At 35.6% G+C, this 22,307-nt stretch overlaps 1 protein-coding gene across 3 annotated transcripts in view; it reads left to right on the forward strand.

The window, feature by feature from the left end:
• The first annotated feature begins 1,772 nt into the window (after window positions 1–1,772).
• The window catches only part of fign (fidgetin), a 50,350-nt gene continuing 29,815 nt past the window's right edge, over window positions 1,773–22,307 (forward strand). The window contains exons 1-2 of one of the 3 annotated variants that reach the window (XM_043693888.2): window positions 1,773–1,917; window positions 2,545–2,683. The gene's annotated coding sequence lies outside the window, so the exon portion shown is untranslated. The remainder of the gene's footprint in view (window positions 1,918–2,544; window positions 2,684–22,307) is intronic. The other 2 variants (XM_087989099.1, XM_043693886.2) reach the window with 2 other exon arrangements.

The raw sequence follows: 22,307 nt of genomic DNA on the forward strand, positions 1-22,307 counted from the left end.
GTCGGGTAGTCGTTGTATCTAACTGGGTCAAGTGACAGCCTCATTAATCCAAATTGGGATCTTATGGTATATATATTACTCTGAGGCCAAATAAACATCCATTTAGTAGAGAATATTCATCAACGCTTTTGGCTCCTAAACCCTGGCAAAATAGCAAAGAGGTCTATGTAAATAATATGAAAATTTATTTTTGTAAAGCTAGGAGAAGTAGTACTTTCTCAGTTCCACAATAACAATATAGGCCACTTCCTTCTCTTCCTTAAAGATAGCAACACCTCTTTATCTCTTACCTAGACAAGTTAATCATTAAGATTGCACGAGTCCAGATCGGATGAGATGCAACATGCCTATTTGCTGTCAGTAAATCGACATGTTAATGTTAAGGTGTCTTGGCTGTCAATGAGATTCAGATCTCTCTTTATGACAGTCAGGAGGCTAGCTGGTACCTTTATTAAAACTAACATATAAAAAGAGCAAAGAAAGTGAAGACAGGGGCATGTCTTCAAAGAAAATCAAGGGTGCTGAAAAAATACTGCGATATTTGAAATTTGTGAAACTCTCCTAATCCCATTTTGACCTCTATTTTTGGCATTTAACATTATTCAAATGAAGATTGTTGCAAAGTTCAATAACTGTGCCTTATCTTTCAGTTAGGCATTTAGCAATTCTCTAGTCTTATCATTAACTTTACAAATTACTGAACTTAACTCCATTTTATTTTCTTCACATTACTGTGTGCTTAGAAAATGGGAAAGCCTGTAATGATAGAGGAGTAGGAAAGAAATACTCCCTCAGAGCAAAACAATGTTGGTCAAATTATTTTTTTTAACAAAACAAAGAATTGTGGATACTGGAGATCTAAATTAAAAACAGAAATTGCTGGTGAAATTCAAAAGTCTGGCAACCTCTTGGGAAGATAGGAGAGCTAACATTATGAGTCCTACTTTGTTGTTATTTGCTCCAATATTTGAGGCTGTATCTTTTCTGTTTTTTTTTCCCATTTGTTTTTGTACAAAAACAGCAAGTTGTGGAGAAATTCAGATAGCCAGGCAGCAGTTTTGGAGAGGTAAAAACAGAGTTAATGTGTCTGTTCAATAACCTTTCATCACTTCGGAGTATTTTCATCACAATCTGTTTTCATGTCAGATTTCCAGTATCCACAATACATCCCTTTTGTGTTCATTTTTTTCACTATTAAGCATGCAGATGTTTTACAGTTGTTAGTCAAAACAAGATTTGACGCATTTGTCTCTGTGAATCTTATGTAATTCAAACCTTGAAAGATGTTAACATGGTGGCACAATGCAAATTAGGTTTACAGGAGAACACTCGAATTGATTCACGAAAGTTGTTCATTTTAAATTGGTGGTTTGAAAAAAAAAGCTCAATCAGAGAAGCAACCAAAGGTGTATTCCCTGGGAATGAACATCAACATGTAACAGTGCATGTTGTGTTCCGAGGCATGCATTATATTTATAATATGATGCTCAGTTAAGAAGGTCGGAATTCAAACTGGATTTCAGAACTTGAGCACAAACTGACCCAGAAGGAGGAGGAACATAAAAGCCTGCAGTTCGGATTTGGCAACAATGAGATCTTGTCAAGGAACCGTGAGTCTGCCGCAGTTTATTTTCAGAGTGAAGCGTTCAGTGAGTGGACTATCGTGGTGTTTCACTCCTGATGTCTTGTTTGAAATTGCCTCTCCGGCTCGGACGCATGCGTGTCCCCCTCCTCTCCTCGGCCGAGGCAGCTGTTTTGGGTCCGAATTCCAACATGGCAGTCTTCCGAGCGCACTGGTTTGAAAACTTGGAATGATTTCAAATCCTTGTCAGCCCCGCTTCGCCCGAGCTCCCGCTTGCCAGTAAACACCGGGGTCGATGTTCCCAACCTCCGCGGCGACCCTCTGACCAACCCCAGGTAAGACTTCCTTATTTTTTCCCGTCCCGATTGGCAGCAACATTTCCATCTGAATCCCGTAAAATCGAAGCGATCGCGAGCAGATGAGGGCATTGGGGGGGGGAGGAGGTGGGGGGCTGAATAACCCGCGCCTGACTCCCCCCCCCAGTGTTTATCTGCACCCGCAAATCACTTGCACACGCTGTGCGCCCCGCACTCTAGACTAACGCGTTTAAAAAAGACACACGCACACAAAGAAAGAAAGACTGGGACTTTTCCTTAAAGTAAGCGGGTTAATTGCAGTAGTGAGAATCCAAGAGTTCAGCAGAGCCCCAACCCCCGCCCCTCTCTCACTGCTCTCTCTCCTCCCCTCCCTCCCCATGTGCATGTTCTTTCCCCATTGGAGCGGAGTAGAGTTATTCTGCTGTCGAGTCGGACAGCGGTGAGAGTGCTTTGCAGCTTGGTTTGCTGGGGGAATAACTTCTGAGCAAATTCAGGAGTGTAAATAAAAAGCAGACCTCCCTTACTTGGCGTGGTATATGCTCGTGATTTTTATTTAAAAAAAAGGCACCCAAGTGTCAGAGCCGAGGCTGAACCTGTGCTGTAACTGTTGGGAGCTGGAGAGATAACCACATCATCTATTTTCAGGCTGCAAAGGAAGCATGGTGGGCGTATTGTGCCGTGGAACAGAGGAGAGAGAGAGAGCGAGATGTATAATCTAATGGTATATACAGTACAGTGATCCTATTACTGTCCTCCCCGGAGCTTCTTGTTAGTTTCCATGGAAGTGAGTGAAATTGACAGCGACTTGGATTCGTGATCATGTGCTTGTATTTTTTTGTGTGTGTGGTGCGCTCTCTGTCTCTCAGATCCCTTTTTGTTGATGTCGCTTCCCCCCCCCCCCCTAATTACATGCATGTAGGTTAAATGAATACCTGACGAAGGGGTCCACGTTTCAGCAGTGAAATTTGATAGCCAAGAGGGGGGAAAAAGTGGCTAATGAAAACCCAACGGTCGGAATTCTGATTGTGAATCCAATTGTGTGCTTGCAAGAAATGATCAGTAGCGCGAGTGTTTATGGTATGTTTCTGTTGTTGTTGCATTTTCGTCATTTGCAAAGCATCTAAGAGCGGAAGCTTTTTTTTCCCACCTTAAAGATGTTTAATGTGCACGTTTCCATAATTTGGAGCTTTAGAGATCCTTCCGATCTCGTGCTAAACGTGTAATATATATTCATAGCGGATTTGGCAGTGGTGTGCCTAGGATGCTATAGAGAGGCTCTCGCGTTTATAAATTTTAAATCGGGGGCAGTACAAGTGATGAGGGCTGGTATTTGACGGGAATGCGATTTTTGCGATTGGTATTCATTAGTGCGAAATTCACAGCGAGCGGCCAGCAGAAAACAGCAGGTTAGGGTTAGCCAACGGTTGCCTGTAGTTAACAATCATATGATTTAGGGTTTATTTTAATACGACTGCGCCATTTATTCAAAAAAAGCTATTGCCAACAAAACTTGAACGCATTAATCAATTTGCAGTTGATGAAACCCAGTGTGAGCAGAGTAGGCAAAACCAATGCTTTTTCCTCAGGATTTGCTGTGAATTTTGGTGTCAATTAATTGCGACGTGTAACAGCCATCACAGTCCCAGAGCGTTTTAAGTTAAAGGAAAATTCAGTTCCGCAAATTAATTGCTGGAAAGCGAGGAATTGAAGGTAGTAGTAAAGGTCTTATGCTGTTAGATATGTGTTAGATATTTAATTTTTTTTCCATTTAGCTGCTTTAATGAGACATTTATAGGAATCCTTCTGATCAATAGTACCGCTATGTGAAAGACTTTTGTATTGGTCTCTGACGAAATAACAATAACTTATTCCTATCACTGGACCTATGAACGTATGAAGCCCCTGTGCCAGGATCATTGTTTTAATAATGAAAGTCCAACAGTTGCATCACGTAAACAGCAATATTTCCACATATTGATGATGACACTTGACTACCCCACCCGAGCCCCCTCCCACATTCAGGACTGTGTCCTCGCGTCCCCATGCAAAACGTGGCATTTAAATCAGTATGCGAATCAGATGCTGGGAAGTTCGCGAAAGTATTTTGCATGCGAGCGAATTTCAGTGGTGTAAATAGTTGAAAACAATGTTTTTCCTGATACTCACGCGTGCAGACCACATCAGAATTATTTAAGCTGTTATGTGTCTAGAAAACTCAATAAAATATATGATAGAAAAGGGCCAGAAATGAACACCAGTATGGAGCAATTCCTAGTTATCTAGAGTAGATAACTATGTTGCACCTTCAAGAACACTGAACATATTGTATGTATGGAACAGAACAAATGAAGAATTTGTATATACAGAAACAAAACAGATGGCTGCATTTGTAACCTTCATTGCACCTTCAAGTATAATTATTTGAACTTTTAAAAATTGTTTTTGTTTTGGTGTGTACCTGATTGTATATTAGGAAGTAAAAGATAATGAATATCTGAGTAGGTATGTTCATAGAACACTTTATCTGTACTAGTTATAAACATAATACATTTTTCAGTATCTGTAAGTAAGACTGCTCGAGTAAAATACCATCAACCTCAGCTTGTCAGCTGTAAGCAAATATGTTAAGTGTTGTGTTTGTGCTTTAGATTAGAAAGAAGAGACCCAGGGGAGCTAGCATCATGCAAATATAACAAATCCCATTTCTAATATGCATGATGTTCACCCTTCCAGCAGCTGGATATGTTTTCTTTGTGTTATTTTTGAGTGTGCTGACAATTTTTAGTACAGATCTAGGCTGGACTACATTATAAAGTGAAACCAGCTGCCTGTCGCTGCTCTGAGGGATGTGTTTGCTCTGCTGAGAAGATGAAGGACCACAAATCCTTGACACACTTCCCTGACATGATCAACATTCAGCTGCTGAGATTGTCTGCTTGGTCAATTTTTTTTTGTTCTGACTGACAGCATGCAGCACAAACAAATTAAAGGAAAAAAGTTTGAGCACAAATGCAATGCTTTCATATTATTCTTTCTGTGGAATCTCTGTGATTCTGTTTGAAGCATCAGCACTAGCTTCTCAAAAGTCCATTTCACCAGTGAAGTATTCGCTCCAGTAAAGGAGAAAAGAAAGTGCTTTTTTTCCCCCAAAATAAATATGCAAACTGTGAAATGATATGTTAGGAAAAAGTAGAATTTTATATGTTACCTATTAGTTGCAAACTTTTATAATTTAAAAAAAAAGATCAATGCCTGGTAGAAAGTAGGGTCTGGATTGTTTGTGTGCAAATTGGGAATTGGCTAGACCAGGCAGTCCCCAATGGAGAAGAAGGGAGGTTTAGTGGTAATGCTTTTAATCTGGACTTGTAGAGGATTCATGAGCATCCATAGATTTACACTAGTAATTATCATATCCCAAGTGGCACAGGAAGGCATTTGCCTAAAAACTGATGTCTTCATTACAGTGTTTACATTTTAATTGAACAGATTACAGTTTCTGGTATATGAAGAGTTGTAGTGTGAATGAGACAGAACTTTAAAAAAATAAACCTCTCAGGAAAAATAAAATCCATCTGCAGTTATAACGTTATAACAAATATAAAATATTCTGGAAGCCAAGCAGTATGATTTTCAAATATTATTATTTATATTTCAGTCTTTTGCAGGGTTTCCTTTTTTTTTGCTGTCTGTTGAATACTTCATACATCCAGGCCCTGAAGCATTGTATGGCTATGTACTTGGCAGTATGCCAGACATTGACTGCAGGAGCCTTGGTACCTGAGAGTTTATCAGTTTTCTGGTCTGTAAAAATGTGATGAAAATGTTGGTAAACTGCCATGAAGGTTTACAGAATGTCGGAAAAAAGGTCCATGTAATCAGATTCTAACTCTAGCCTGAGACACCCTGTGCTGGAAATAGCTGCTTATTGACCAGAAGTGTGTTTGTGGAAAGCCTACTTGCTGACCAGTACATTAGGAAATCACCGATTTGTTGCGATGACCACAGATTGGTTTGGTAACAATGTCACTATTTATGTAAATACTGTAAGCAATACTATTTTTAAGATATAGAAACAAACTATAAAAGAATAGAAGAATTAGAAAATAAATCTGCCACAAAGAAATAATGGGACAATTACCTAAATAGACAAGTACTAAGCCACAACTGCCTTTTGGCACAATGATTCACCTTTGCATCAACAATGTGTGAATTTGTTTGATCCAAGAACATCAAAGTAAATTCTTTCTTATTTAGATTAATTGCACTGCTGCTAAGATTCTTTACTTTCCTTAAACCCTGATAGTGATCCACAGATAAAGTTCAAACTGTGTTCAAATTCTGGACCCTGTATTTTATTTCCAGCTGAAGTGATTTTACTTCAAGGTTACATTGTTATTGCGTGATCATTTTTTCTTCCAGTTTCTTTGCCATGTTCGATAACAAAAACATTTAGGAATTTTATTGTCCATCTGTTTCTCAAAACAAATTTGTCACTCCAGTATTTCATTACAAAAATTTGTTCTCTTTTAAAATTCATTGTTTTGCTGTCCATGACAATAATGGGTGTTTAATTACTCAATAAGAGATTCCATTTTTACTGCAGGCTAGACAAACGGTATTGATTTTTTACTTTGCTGCAATATGAAACTGAAAAACACAATTACAATTCTTTGCCTTGTGAAATGCATTAGTCCTGTTGAAAATCAGACCTTCCAGTTGCAGGAGCCTACAGGTTGAGACTGTAAAATCATTTATTTTGTAATACTTGTATTTTGTGTGAATATTACAAATGTTTTCTGAAAATATTTGACAAGTTGTTTTCCTGCAACTGAATTTACATGGAATTACTGATGTGACCATTACCAAATTAGATTTTAAATTCTGTTAGTTCTGCATTAAAAATTCTTACATAAGTTATTAAAGCATTGGTTAAACAGTTTTATTAGCTTCATCATAATTAAACTGAGCACTATTTCACTACAATTTGTTCAGAATAATAGCATCAAGGTTCATGTTAATTATTCCCCCCGCCATATCTGACCAATTGTCTAAATCCTCCCTCCTCTCTGGAAAGCATTGACTTTTTGTTGAAATATGGATGCACAGGCATCAGTTACCCTCCAGTACTCTACCACAGTGGCTGTTACTAACATTCTGCCATGACAGTATTTGTTTGTAGCTTTTTGGCATCCATATGTGCATCCACTTTCAACAGGAGTCATAGGATCAAGAGTGTGAAATATGGCTGTTTTATTCCCTCCCTAACCCTGAGGTGCTGTAGGCAACATAATGCTTTAGCACCTTTTGGTGAAGAATTAATTTAACATAGACAGGGATTGAATCCAGGATCACCCTAGTTGGCCTAGTTGTTCATTCAATTGACTTATTAAATAATCAAAGAAATCATTCTTTCATTTTTCTTCAATTTAATTTGAATGGCAAGGCAGAATGACTTGCTCTTAAAGTTTGATGTGGAATGATAAAAGAAACAGTAAATATAAGGAATAAAGTGAACATAAGGGGGTTAATGTGTGAACCTGATATTATGTTAAATGTGTTTTGGATCATGCACAACTAGGTAGGCAGAGACCAGTGAATTTAAATTGTGTTCAAATTTAAGATTAGGTATATGATGAGTGAACAGGCAATTTTATCTATGAATAATTTCAAAGCACATTTGTACATTGTAATATTTAGACAGTAGGTTTAATTTTATTTCAGTAGATTAGTAAAGTAGAACACTTTATTCTAGGTATCTAATAAAAGTGCCAGGTATTTTCAAATGCTGTTTAATCGCTCGTAGAATTAAGTGATTCTATGTTTTCTTAATATGATTTTGTTACAATTGTAAATAGCAAATGCTCTATCTGCTGATTGATATACAGTGCATATATAGAAGAATCTATATCATTGCAAATGAAGCAGTTTAATAGTTGTACTTTTCGTGAAGGTGTTGTTCAATCACTGTTACTTTTTAACAACTTTAATACAATTTGCCTCTAGATTGTCTATGTTCTTCTTGGTCATAGCATTCATTAGTTGCCTAGTTCACCTTTGTTCACAATAGACTTGTGAAATGACCTCCTATTTGAGTGACTGTCGATAACAAATTGCAGCATCTTCGCCATTCGAGCCAAGAGTACTGTGCCTGCTAAAGACTTCTTCAAACCAATAAATGGCTGTAACATCCACTTAATTTTTTAATTAAACTTTAAAGCTTGGAAACTTAATTACTATTTAATACTAGGCAATTAAAGTGTGTGGTCAGGGCTGTCTATATAAAACGCATCAATTTGAACCTGCCATTTGATTAATAGCCTTGCCGATGTAGAAAGTGCACCACAAAAGAGAACTGCAATAGGGTCATATCTTTAATAGCTGTATAAGGTGTGTTTTTAGCTGTTATTCTCTGCAACAATTGACTCAAAATAATATATTACGTAGTTTCCATTACCTGCTTTATAAGCTAATGCAGTTTTGTTTTGAATTCATTTTAATTTTAATAATAATTTATTTTATGATTAATACATGTAGAGAAGTTTAATTCTTTAATATTAAAGCTTTAAGACATTCAAAGTAAAAGAAAACCACTTGTAACTGTATACTGCTCTGAATGATTTTTCTGAATTATTTGTATTGAAATAACAATTACCATTTGTGCTAATTCTACATTTATTTGCTTGTAATATTGCTTGCTTTTAAAAACTCAAAGTAACCTTACCAGGTGATGTTATCTGTGCCCTATGAGGTAGATGTATTTCAGGTATAAAAACAGAAAATTAAACATTATCATGTAAATAAAGCACAAATTAACAGTTTATGAAATATTAAGTTTTCCAATATCGCAGTGGGCATTTTGAAGGATTAAAGTCTGAGTTTGTTTCAATCCCTCAAATAAATATTTGTATTTTTAGCACTTATTTTCATGTTACTTATTTGTTTATATGATCATAACCAAGGCTAGCTGAGAAAACTCAAATATTTGATATTATACTAAAAGTATTAGCTGCACATTTACTATTTAAAGATCTATTCACATATTCGAGCGTTCCATGTTAATACTGTAATTGGTAGTTGCTTACATATTTTCCATGGAAAGCATTATAGAATCACCAGTGGTCACTAATAGGAAATGGAACTTAGCTGTATATTTTATCATTTTGTAGACCCAGAATGATTTTGTTTTTGCTATTTCTGTAGCCACTGTTCACAATGTATCAGGTCCATATTCACAAAGACAGCTGTTTGAATTTTCTCTGCTCAGATGTCTTTTAGAGGCAATGGGAAACTTGATCTACACATGCTGTCATGAACAGGGGAATCCAGTTCTTAGATATTATAATGAACCATGAGCTAAATTGCTGAATTTTAAAGCAAATTTTATTTGCTAAACACCAGGAATAATTGGTTATTTTGGGTCTGTTATAACTTGTCATTTACTCAAGTGCAGATGTTGAGTTGTGACCCATCTGCTTTCCTCTTTACCAGGGTGAATTTAGGATTAGGAGACGACCCTGTTCTGCGGTGTTGTAAGCAATGCTATTAATCACATCCAGTTTCTATACAGAAGATGCAGTCAAATCTAGTTACTTCCCTACTTCAGGAGCAAAAATCTTGATTCAAGTTTAAACAGTATGTTAGCTACTGTTGACCTGTGTCTCTTTTTAAACTTTGATATTATGCAATGCTGTTTTTATTGCTACAATAATCACTGAAAATCAAAGTAACATATACATGGTCGTGATGTGGTGGCATTCCATTAGTCCTGCCATTTTAAAGAAAATGTGTCTGTTTATGCATGGATGAAATGGGCTTCTCATAGGTATCATAACCACTTTTACTGCCAGTTTATCCTGATTACCAGAATTTTTAGGTTTTATATTTTTCAATAAATAATATAGATTACAGTGAATATTTGAGGTTTATTGAACCTAATATTGTATATCACTGGATTAGCAGAAGTGATATAGTTGCACCCCCAGTTTGATATTTTATTTTTTGTTCAGTGAAAAGTCACATCTGCATAAAATTAAAATCAAAATATTCTTCAGATGCAATTATTTGAGGATTTTACATAGGAAAATAAAATAGTTATCAGCAATTAATGAACATATTAAACTGTCAACATAACTCCATGACCACTACTGCACTGTGAGGTTCTACTTTATCCAAAAAAAAAGTTTGTGGAATGGTGAGCAGTGCTTAACTTAAAGCATTAAGTTAGTTTCGCAGTGAGGTGAGAAGTAAATTATGAAACAAAATAATCCAACTTTCACTGAAAATTCAGTGTCTGATTTATGATGTTATATCTTGTGTCCAGAAGTTCAATTTTAAACTAAATTTTTGTAATCATGGAATATTAAAGTGCTGAAATACTGATAAAGCGATGTAATGCTTATATGTATGGCAGAGGTGATGTGATTTGCTTATTGTACCAAAATGATATGCCATGAATTAGAAAGTGATATTTCATATCATCTGCAGTTCATTACTGGACCAGTCCTGATCTTTGCTGGTTCACTGGGAAAAGTATTGCATTGAGGCCAAATGGTTTCCTGAGGGCGTTAAGGGAGTGAGTCCCCCTGATTACTCCAGCATTCATTCCAGCGGCCAGTTATGGAGCAATAATAACAAAAGCAGTGAAATGGGTGATATCTTCATTGGCTCAGCTTTGCATTAATGTGTGTTGCATGGGATAAGTTTAAAAATTAAACCAAGAATTAAGGACATAGAGCAAAAAAATATAATAATCAGCCTTCTATTACATATCTCTTCCTAAACTTTGCATCCTATTTGCATGAGTACTACCTCATGCCTTTTTTAAAAAAATCTTTTAAATTCCACAGAATAACTTAAGGTATTCTAAGGGAAAGGTACATATAGTTCTGTACCTGGAAATCTGAGCCCTTTAGTCTTGATTCAGCTCTTAATATTGGTTACTGTTGAATTTCAACAAAGGTAAACACTGCAGGGGGAAGTGTTTCAGTGCTTTAGAGAATTGGAGCAATTCCTCCAATTTTCATGGTTGTGATATGAATTCTTTTGACAGTTGGAAAGGTGAGAAGCTCTCAGAAAATGCATTTCCAATCAGCCTGACGTTGTCCGTGTTGCATATTTTTTTAAATACACCACAATGGTGTGTATCTGATTTATTTGGAATAGCTTCTGTTTCTACTTTGACTGCTTTTTAACATTTTCTCTATACCAAGGTCACCAGTTCTGGGTTTGATTCGTTCCTTATTGTTCAAGTTTTGACACCAATTGTGGGAGATGACTGCCCTCACCTTTTTTGGGGGGGCATATCTTTATCCCACTTTGTTTTAGAATCCAGGTCTTGAATTATCAATTCTGTCCTTGCTCTTGCATTGAAGCTTCTGCTCATTTTATTCTCTTTAAGTCTGAATTACCCAACTCATCAGTTTATCAAAAATACATGCAGGAATCAGAACACAGGACTGACATTTTTTTTCTGGGCTGGGAATTGTAAGATGTACTTGACAGTTGCAGATTTTTTTAATCCACTGAATCCTTTGGGTATTTTATTCTAATTATTGCCCTAAACTTTGTGTTCTAGTGGAGCAAAAGATAACTATAACTTTTAACATCTGAAGTGTATGTGTAATAAAATACATTTTCATTAGTTTACTTATGGTAACTTATTACCTCCTAATCTTTCAGTAACCTGATAAATGCACATTTCCATGAATTGATTACGTATGAGCCAGTTTGCTTGCTTGTTGCCTCTGTGTGGTTGACACTTGCAGTCATGGAAAATGACTGCTGTTGTTAACCATATCCCATATTAACTCAAACCTGTGAAATTCTCTGCCACAGAAAGTAGTTGAGGCCAAAATATTGAATGTTTTCAAGAAGGTGTTACACATAGTTCTTACGGCTAAATGAATCAAAAGGTTTGGGATGAAAGCGAGAACAGGGTTTTGAGTTGGGTGATCAGCCATGATCATATTGAATGGCAGAGCCAACTTGAAAGGCTGAATAACCTACTCCCTTTTCCTAATGTCTACACTTCTGTGTTTCTACGTTCAAAGAATGAGTGCATTCCAAATGCAATCAGCAATTTTCCTTGTGGGGACATTAAAATCTGTAGGTTTCTGTTGGGTGTGATTTGAATTTTACTGCAAACAACATTTTAGGATACTTTTATGACCCACAGAGTGGACGATAAACAGTGATCACGTGTCTTATGTTAGCCTATCTCATTCAGTTTTAAAAGGATATCCCAACAGAAGACAGCTGAGCATTGCTTTGAATGGGACTTTGAAATTCCTGACCAGAACCTTATCATGCCCACTTTACATTTTGGAAAGCATTCAGTTCAGGGCAATGTTCTAGAATTTTTAAGAATTTCTAAAGAAGCACTCAATTTCACATTTGGTGCTTTTCTGGATAAGTGTAAGTTTTTAATTGCATGCTGGGTCAGAGAGAGAAACTATTTCTTGCAATTCCTCCAACTATAAACAAATTACTATTAACACTGGGAATTTAACTCATCGTAGCTACATTTGGATTGATCTCATAATGTATACAATGTATGTTGGTAACTTTAGTTAAGGTACTTCTTGAAGAATGTTACAAGATGCATGTTTGTAAAGTGACTTACTTTATCATAGAAAATTCATTTTAATTTGGTAAGCAATTGTATCTTAAGTGAATCACTAATTGTTGGTGTTATGCATTAAAATGTAAGTAAAATTCAAAAAGGATTAAGTGTTGAACAGCATCAAATGAAGATTCTTTGAGATAATGTTTATTTACTTTAATGAGCTTTTGACAAATGTTTGCTTTATCAGTTTGTATGGATTGCTTTACATACATTTCAATTAAAAATAGTTCAGTATTGAACTCTGTTTGCATTGCTCAAATAAGTAGAACACATTGCAAGAAATAGCAACAGCAAATAGCTCAATTTCAAGTTATTTTTGTTTTTGGAAAGGTGTTGTAACGAGTACGATCTGTTTCTGAAAATCATAGTATTATGATGCACCTGATTCATTTTCCAATTTTTTATTCCAAGCAAGACATTTTTATTCTTTATTTCAGTATATGCTTAATTTTGATTTCTTCTGCTGTATACAATGAATTTGTATCTGTGTTCTCAGTAATGTGTGCATAGGAAAATTACAGATCAAAGATTAAATGCAACATTTATCCTTCTGTTGTTACTGTCCTTATGCCATAGTACTGTTTGCTTGCATTCTTAGTATCATTGAGAGTGAAATTGGTTACAACAGTACCACCTAATGAGTTCATAGTGAATTGGCAACCTGTTTTGCATTGAGAAGAGCACAGGATAAAATAGGTTGCCAATTGGCTGTGAGCCGGTATTATTTTATCAATGCGAATCAGTTTCACCCCCACTGCTTCACTTTTCTGTTTCTCCCTGTACCTGATTTTCTTGCATTCTGTTTTTTCCCCCCTTTTTCTGTTCATGGCTGTTAATCATATTTGTCTCTATATTTATTCCTTCTGCTGTTTCTTCACTACTTTTGTTGCCAACTTTGAAGAACCATCAGTTATTGTTTCTTAAATACTTAAGGACAAATCATATGAATGTTAATAATGCTAATAATTGTGTAATTTTGAAAATAAGGCATTTTGGTAATAGAATGGACTCTTTAAAAATTAAAATTTTCTGAATGAAATTTAAAGTAATAGCTTTCATTTCTGCCTGCTTATGGTCTAACCTGTCAGCCAAGTCATCATTGGAGTGGCACTGGGGGATTGGAACCACTATTCATTGATTACTTTAAACTGAATACAGGTCATGCATTTTAGATGTTGTCTTTGATTTCTGTGTGTTGGAGAGAGGAAAATGGAGGGTAATGTTGCGTCCCAGCTTTTCTCTCATTCCCCTGCATCCAATTTAAATGTTTTCACTTTTTAAAAATTTTGATTTATCCCAGACTGTAACTGAGAAGATAGGCAGGTGAGCTGCACCATGCCTCTAATTTTCTTATACCCTCTAATTTTCTGTACTTTTTTTCTCACCATCTCTGCTAATAATACTCCAGAATTTGAAACTCTTTGTAAAGGAATCTGATTAAAAGCTATTGAGAAGAAATTAGTTTTAGCAATCTCAAAATAAATAGGTATAATTGTTGCAGTTTCTTTGACCAACTTATAGGCAAATTGTGTTTCAGGAAATTTAGTGTGCAGCTTTAAATGGAAGGACACTTGCATTTTATAGGCTTGTTAGGTAAACAAGTTTTACACAATGATCGGTTTACTAAATCCAATGTTGTTCAGAGAGAATTTAAATTCATTTGTGTGCATAACTTGTTATCTAGCACTCAGAGTGCCATTCAGTCAAAAAGCATGGAAACAGACCCTTCAGTCCAACTTATCCGCGCTGACCAGACATTCCTATCTGACATGGTCCCATTTGCTAGCAATTGGGTCATGTCTCTCTCTAAACCCTTCCTATTCTTATGCTCATCAAGATGCATTTTAAATGTTGTAATTATACCCACCTCTACCACTTCCTCTGGCAGCTCATTCCATACAGCCACCACCCTCTGTGTGAAAAAGTTACCCCTTAGGTCCTTTTTTAAGTATTTCCCATCTCACCTTAAACCTATGCACTCGAATTTTGGACTCCTACATCCTAGGAAAAAGACCTTTGCTGTTCACCCTATTTGTTCTGTTCATGATGTTATAAACCTATAACCTTGTTCTCTCCCCTCCATGGAAAAAAGCCCCAGCCTATTCAGCTTGTCTGTAGTCCAAACCCTCTAATCCCATCAATGTCCTTGTATATTTTTTGCAATATCTCAAGTTTAACAGCATCTTTCCTATAGAAAGGTGACCAGAATTCTACTCCTACAAACAATTTATTTTTTTAAAACAAAACTGTATTTAAAAAAAACTTAAAATTCACAAATGGCAAATTTCATGTACTTATTAGTTCATACAAAATATAGACTATTATGCATTTTTAAATGGTAGAAAATTCTGTCAGTGATCCAGAGATGAGTGTCAGTCAAATCATTATGTTAATATTGTTATATTCATAATGAGTAAAATACTAAAGCAGCCTGTTTGAATGAAATAGTGTGAGAGATTTTCTGTTTTGTATCTTGATGTGAAAACCCATGTCTGATTAATTTATAGTGCAGCTATTAACAAGTGTATTGAGAGCACTGATTTCTGAAAGTCCTGTTTATTGTTTGCAAGTAGTTATCAGCTCAATATTGAATTAAACCTTATTTATGAATTTAAATCTAATTTGCTACTCTTGTCAAATAAATAATTTTCTATACTTCTATAGTAGTGCATTGTATGTTCCCTGACAGATACCTACGCAGCATTTCCCTGGGGTTTAATTTAATATGTTTTTCTTCTTGCTGATCTGGTCAACAGCAATATGTGAATAAAGCAAGTATCCTTCATGTTATAAACTGTTATTTATAAATGGGCATTTTAGGCCAATCTATCCAAGTAATTATGGTTTCCTTTACATAAGAACATCTACATTTCTGAAAAAAACAGTAGAAATGTTTCAGTTACAGGAAATGCAGTTGAAATTTTGCTAATGTGGTTTCTCTGTCAAATACCAATAGAGGCGTCTTTGAGAATGACAAAGAACACAGAAACAAGACACTAGTAATCTTTTCATTGCTCTGTTTTATAGAATAAGGAATACATTCATTTCCATCTCTTAGTTAAGCCTGGGTAATTGCTCAGTGGAGAGGAACATATATGAAGTGTGTACAGATCCATTTGAAAAAAAAAACATATACAGCTGTGTGGAATTTTCTATTTATCAGCTGATTGATTTATAAGTATAATGTAGTAAACAAGGACATTAATTGTTCACAAAAAAAAGTAAGGTGTTTTCCCTGTTTTAATAACAATAATAGCCAGTGCTTAATTAGTGTTATGAGTAGCTCGATCCTAAGTTTAAGTTAGAGTTTCAAAGCTAAATTCCTTTGATTATTGTTGGTTCAAATAAAAGCAAATGACTTCCTAATTTTTTTTTCCTTTTTTCAAATGGCCAGTGGTATGTTGAGCTCATAGACTGGGTCACATTGACTGGATCTCAGTGGAACATGATTTGAGAACAGCTTTATGTAAAAATATGCCGACTGATGTTTGGAGTTACGCAGCACATGTAATTATTTGATCATTTATTAGTCATCTCTTTCCATAGAAAAAGCTTGCTCTTTGTCATGTAACTTCTGAAGTAAAAATCAAATTTCAGTGAATAGTATAACGGCAGATTTGCTGCATACTCATACATTAATGTGGCCCACAAATTTCCCTATAGCTATTATAATTTAGCAAACTTGATATATGTCAAAAGGAGAGAGCACGCATGTTATTATCCATTTACATATTTCCAACTAAATTACTTTTGTATGTTTCACTTCAATCAATGCATGATACTTTTCTTTCCAAACTGCTTCTGAAGCTTTCATCTTCCATCCAACAAATGTGAACACATTGGTGAAGTACTTGCTAAATATCAGATTTGCTGCTCAAGCTGTACAGCTTTAATCGTTGGCAAAAAAGATTGAACATCTCGAACTGTAGCCCTGTTTCCTTGTGACATTCAAAACCTTCGAACTTTCCATTTTATTTTATAAAAGGGCAATGTTGATCTTGTCATTCTAAACTTGTTCCTAACTGAGGAATAGATTGCAATGCATGAAGTACTTTGACTTCTCTTGCAAAATCAAACCAAATTATCCATTTCTCTTGATTTAAGTGGTGGAAGGAATTTGAAGTACTCCAGTTAGGCTCTGAACTACACCCGCTTTAACACTCTAGTGCTAAGTATCTGCAGCATTTGAATGTGCTGGACATCTGTATCATTTTGCTGTGAAATGATTAAAATGGCAGTACTGATCGTTTCAGAACTCTGACATTTAAAGCAATCTGAGACTGAGAACAAACATTCCGTTGTTCACTGTTACCTGGTGCTAATTCTAATAGTGAATAGAAAATCAGATTGCACATTTGTTCTTCTTCAGATTAATGTGATTAAATTATTCAACTCTAATCAAACTACTTGTGTTACTGAATTATAAAGTACTATTTATTTCCAAACATCTTTGAAACATTCTTATTTTAAAAGTATATTATTTGCTGGTGGCTACTGTATGTAGAAAAGCTCTGATTATGCTCAATTCATGATTGACTGCAAAGTTTCATAATGTGTTCTCACATACCATTAGCTCTAATAACTGTATTCTAGTGCTATCAATTTAAATGATCTGCATTTGACATGAAAATTGCAGAAAGTTCCAAAAGGTGAAGTCTTATCATTGTGTGCAATCTCTGGAGAACTGGAACATTGACCAGATGACTTGCCTGCTATTTCCACATTATCCTATTTACATCACTGGAATGCCCATGGACAAATCAGCTCATTGCAACAAGTTTCTCAGTTGATATGTTTTTAGCTCAATCTAAGGAAGATTCAAGAGCACTGGCAGATGTTTGTAGAAATTCCTTTGACTCTTGGGTTGTGTAGAATTTCAGCGTCACATCAGCTGCAAACATTTGCGAGGAAAATCTGAACAAATGAAGAGTAAGCCTCAGATCTGATTTTGAACTGAGCATGTTATAATCAGTCACAGCATTACTGTTAAATATGCTGGCATTTCATGTTACTAAATTGTTTTGGCTACACTTCAAAACTATAAAAAGTCAAATAGCGATTTTTGTTTCTTTTACAGCTGCCTTGTAAATTATACATGCGATTTTCTTGTAACCTGTTTCTGTTCATAATACATCTGAATTTGGAGCTTGTACACTTACAGACTTTTTAAAATGAATCTACTTAGATTTTGTGATAATGCCTGCAAAAACTGTTAAAGTTGCCAAATGGAGCAATGGCTCAAAGGTACTTTGAGGGGGAAAAAGTGTATTGTTATCTTTTGTGATGGTCAAAGTTAAATTGTAGACATGTTTTGTACCAAATTAGTGCATTAGTACACGGAGATGACAGCAATTTTTGGCCAATGAAAGTAGTTTGATTATTCATTATTTAATGTGATAGTGGCAGTTTAATTGACTGTCAACAGCAGAAATGTGTGTTATTAAAACTGAGGAAATGGATAAGTGGGAGGTGTTGCAAGTTTACAAAACTAAGTATTACATGCTGAAAACCATGCTGAATAGATTAAAGTTGACAAATTTACACAAGCCTTAATTTGCTTATCATTAAGCAAAATATGGAAAAATTGAACAATTTATTTCACATTTCCGCTATCAGGTGGTGAAATTGCTTTCTATAGTAATGTAGTTTTATAAGAAGTTTTTAAAATCATTGTTTCATACAGAGATATTTTGAGGCAGATGTATTGCAATACAACATTGTATGGAATATCTCATAGCACAGCTTGACATTAACTATAATTCTGTATTTGGTTTGACTAAATTCTATATCAAATTTTGAGTGTAGACAAAATCTCATTCTTGTCAATTTTAATAGTATTCCTGAATTTTAGCTTGCTTTTTTTAAAATTCATAATAAACTCGGAAGAATCACATTGACATTATTCAGTGTTGTTGGCAGTCATGCACATTTTAATTCCTACGCTGGACATTTCTTGCTTTTACTATTAAACATTCCTGAGTGCAAATAAAAACTTATGTGGCAAAATTATTAAAACTACTGAATTAAATTGAAAAAAAAAGAGCAAAGGTACATTCACTGGTTCTAGTTTTAGTTGTGATAATAGACATATTTCCCTTTTATTTCTATCAATGCTTAACTTGCTTCTAGGAAACAAAGAATCATTTTTGAAGTGCAATAGCTGTGGTTCCATAAGAAGACACTTTTTGCACATAGATCATGCAACACAGTTGCAAGATGAATGAGCAGTTCATTTGTTTTGGTGCAGCTGGCTGAGAGCAAGTACTGGGCAATACATTGACTGAACTTAGAAGACATTTTAAATTTTTGGTGTTGTAAAATGGTGGTCAAGGATTGGTCATCTGTTGACTTAAATGCAAAAGAGAGTTGTGCGAAATGTGCAACAGTCTCATCTGAAGTTCCACGAGTCATGTCCAATAGGAAACTCACTCCTGCAACAATGTAAGCTCATGACATAATGCACGGGAACATCAGTCTAAATTATTGTTTCAGAGTGTGGAGTGAACTGAAACGTGGGAGGTAAGAGTACTGTTATAGAATGGAGCTAGCATTGAATCTCTCGCACATTAAAACCAATTCTGAAGGCAAGTCATACTGAACTTGAAACTCCATTTCTCTCTCCATTGATGTTGCCAGTATTCTCTGTGTTTACTAGATTATATTAGTGCCTTATTTTTACAATGCTGTTCATAAGGGGAGAGTTAGTTGAGTAAAGGTTAAAAATAGTAGTGGGTCATAAAATTTCAAACATGTTCCTGTCACCCACACTCCCAATCTGCCAAATTACCTTGCAATAGATATAGGAGATGCTGTCCCAGACAGATAGAGAACTTCTTTCTATTCAAAACTTTCTGCCCAATATTGTTTTCAATGTCATCATTTTAACTAAAACATTTGGTAGATCAGCACAGTGGCAAAACTCACTGCAAAACTGATGACACTCATTGTGCGCCCAGAAGAGACCAAGGTGATTTTTTTTAAAAAAAACATTTTCTCTTTATGAATATTGCAAGAAGTCATTGGGTTCCCTCAACCTTGTTCTGGCATCTGCCCCCTCGTACTTAATGTGACAGTTGCAAATATCCATTCTGAATAATCTTGCGATGTGGCCTGTTCTTGTAGATCCCAGCATACTCTGTGCCATGTCAATTTCTGTTCCCAACTGCCCGTTTCAGGCAGGAAACTGGACTGCAATATTTAAATTAGATCCAGGAATTAAAATAGCCTGGGTCTTTGACTGACATTTCTGAGGGCATTTCCCCATCTTGCACCCAATCTCTTCTAATGTACTCCAAGTTTAAATTGACCTTGTAGGAATTGTACTTTTTTCCAAAAATTAGAGAATAGAAATGTAGTCAACAGATTTCTACGTGCTTGTAAAATAAAATAGCAGTTACATATTACTTCATGAAAAGATTTTAGGGTGTTGTAACAGAACAAGTTTCTCTCATTTAAATGAAGCTAGTGAATTATTAGTGAGTCTCCAAATTAATTAGTAAATTCTGTTAAGCTTTCACAGAACATAATTTCTGCAGTGCATGGTGGTATACTCATGAAGCAGGCATTGTGATAGTGCATTTCGTTCAGAATTTCTAACCAGGACAAAGCTGACAAGTTATTTAGCAAGGGAGTTGACTTTATCATGGGAAGAAGCTACATAAACATTTCTCTATTACAGGGCTTATAAAATCGCACAATATGATTTGTTTTCCCACCTGTCAATTCCTATAAGTATATAAAAAGCATTGATGATTACTAAGTTTACAAAGCAAACAGTGAGCTCAGTGCAGTACATAGAAAAATGAAGCTCACTAAAGCTTGTAATGGAAATGTTGTTACACTTTTGTCTCCATTTAACAACTTGTGCAGTGACACAAATACAGTATATGTTTATACCATTAGCAGATTATGTGTTGTCACAATGTAATTCTGATTGATTGACACCACTACTAAACTAACTGCAATTGCGTAATATTCTATATATTTTCATACATAAGCACTTTCTTTGTTATTGATGCAGTCAGCGTCTTCAAATAGATTTTGATTGACAATTTTTTTTGTTGAAAAATAAGACCGATTAGTTGGTGTAATCTAATCACAATAAAGGTACGAATTATCACAGGTTTAACCACTTTTCAAAAGCTATTTAACACTTCATAGATTCTATCCTGCTGTAAGATTTTTTGGCTCTTTGGTTACTGTGTGTACATGGATTTGTTTGACATTGTATAAAAATAAATCCCAACATGCATACTTTAGCAACAGCAAATAGCCATAGCAACAAGAATTATTGATTTTACAAAATGGCTACGGTTGAATGGGGATGTGGATGTCAGCCATACACACCTTCCCCATTTGTATGATTGTTCCTTTTTGTTGTCCTGCAAGTAAAGTTACCACACAGTATAGAGCCAGATTTTGTCTGCAAAAGTAGAAGATTCTGTCAATGCAGTAGATTCTGTGGAAGTAAGAATGGAGTTAGCGGTTTGTGTTTTAATTCCCTGGTCTTGATCTTGGGAATCCTGACATGATTGTGGCAAAACACTGGAGGGGAGTTTTAAGAAGTTGACCAATTAAGAGGTTACTTCCTAGAGATCGGGGACCACCATCCAATTGAGGACAGTGGGCAGGTCCCACAGCCTGCAGGGCTGAGGGGAGTGACAAGAATTTGTGCAGCCAGCAGGCAATGTCCCTTGTAGGACAATCATCTTTTTAAAAAAAGTTATTCTAAGATAAGTAGTGGCAGATTTAAAGCAGTAATGTGGAGGAATTGCTTCTCCCAAAGATTTTCAAATCTGTGGAATTCACTAGCCTGGAAAACAATGGACAGCAAGACACTAAATAAATTTAAGGAGCTAAACTGTTCTTTAATTAGTAACAGGTTAAAGTGTAATGGGGAGCGAGCTAGAAAATGGAGTTGAGACCAAGATGAGATTAGCCATGATCCTATTAAATGATGGAGCAGGGTCAAGAGGCTGAATTACTACTCCTGATTCTAGTTCCTGTGAAAATGTTGCCCAATGTTTCAGGGCGATTAATCTATGTTGACTGTGCCCATACATTGAATAGGCCTGCAAAAGCATGTGTCCCCATGTATAAACAGAAAGTACTGGGGAAATTCAGTAGAATTTGTGGAGGGAGAAACAGAATTAATGATTTGAAGTTCTGTCTGACATCTTCAGAAAATGTATACCCTCACCATTAAGTTTCCATTGATGAAATAGAGACGTGTGGAACCTGAAAGCACAATAATAGTGTGAAATCACAACAGGCGAGTGAACATTTGAAGGAGAAAAGATAAGTCCATGTTTTACTGAAAGCACATTCCCAAAATTTAGTTTTGTGGAGTCAATGCAAATGCTAGCTGTCTTTGACTAAAATTGCAACAGCAAAAATTGCTGTTCTTAATGTTTCAAAGTACATTTTAGTGATGGAAAATCTAAACCTTGGTGGTCTAGCCCAGAGTTGGGAAATTCAAAATCTTATCATCGAGTAATAGTGTTGAAGGAACTATATTGTTTTGATTTGCTGACTTGATTAATCCTGGAAAGAGTATGACGTCTGATTCAGGTCATAATGGTAGGTTACTGTCTGAAATCAGTTGCTGACTGTATTTCTAGAGGTTGGCAAGAAATTTGAGGCAAATCTATCTTCTAACAATGTTCCAGGGAACCTTATTTATCAGTCCATACATTTGAGGTTAGTCTTCACTAGCAAAAGGTTGAATTTTACATGCACTTTCCGACCATTGGAAAGAATGTTTCAATATTGTCAATAATGCTTT

Source organism: Chiloscyllium plagiosum, unplaced genomic scaffold (genome assembly GCF_037043375.1).
Source record: "Chiloscyllium plagiosum isolate Xiang-an unplaced genomic scaffold, Cpla_swu_hap1 HiC_scaffold_7, whole genome shotgun sequence".
In the NCBI taxonomy this organism is placed as follows: Eukaryota; Metazoa; Chordata; class Chondrichthyes; order Orectolobiformes; family Hemiscylliidae; genus Chiloscyllium; species Chiloscyllium plagiosum.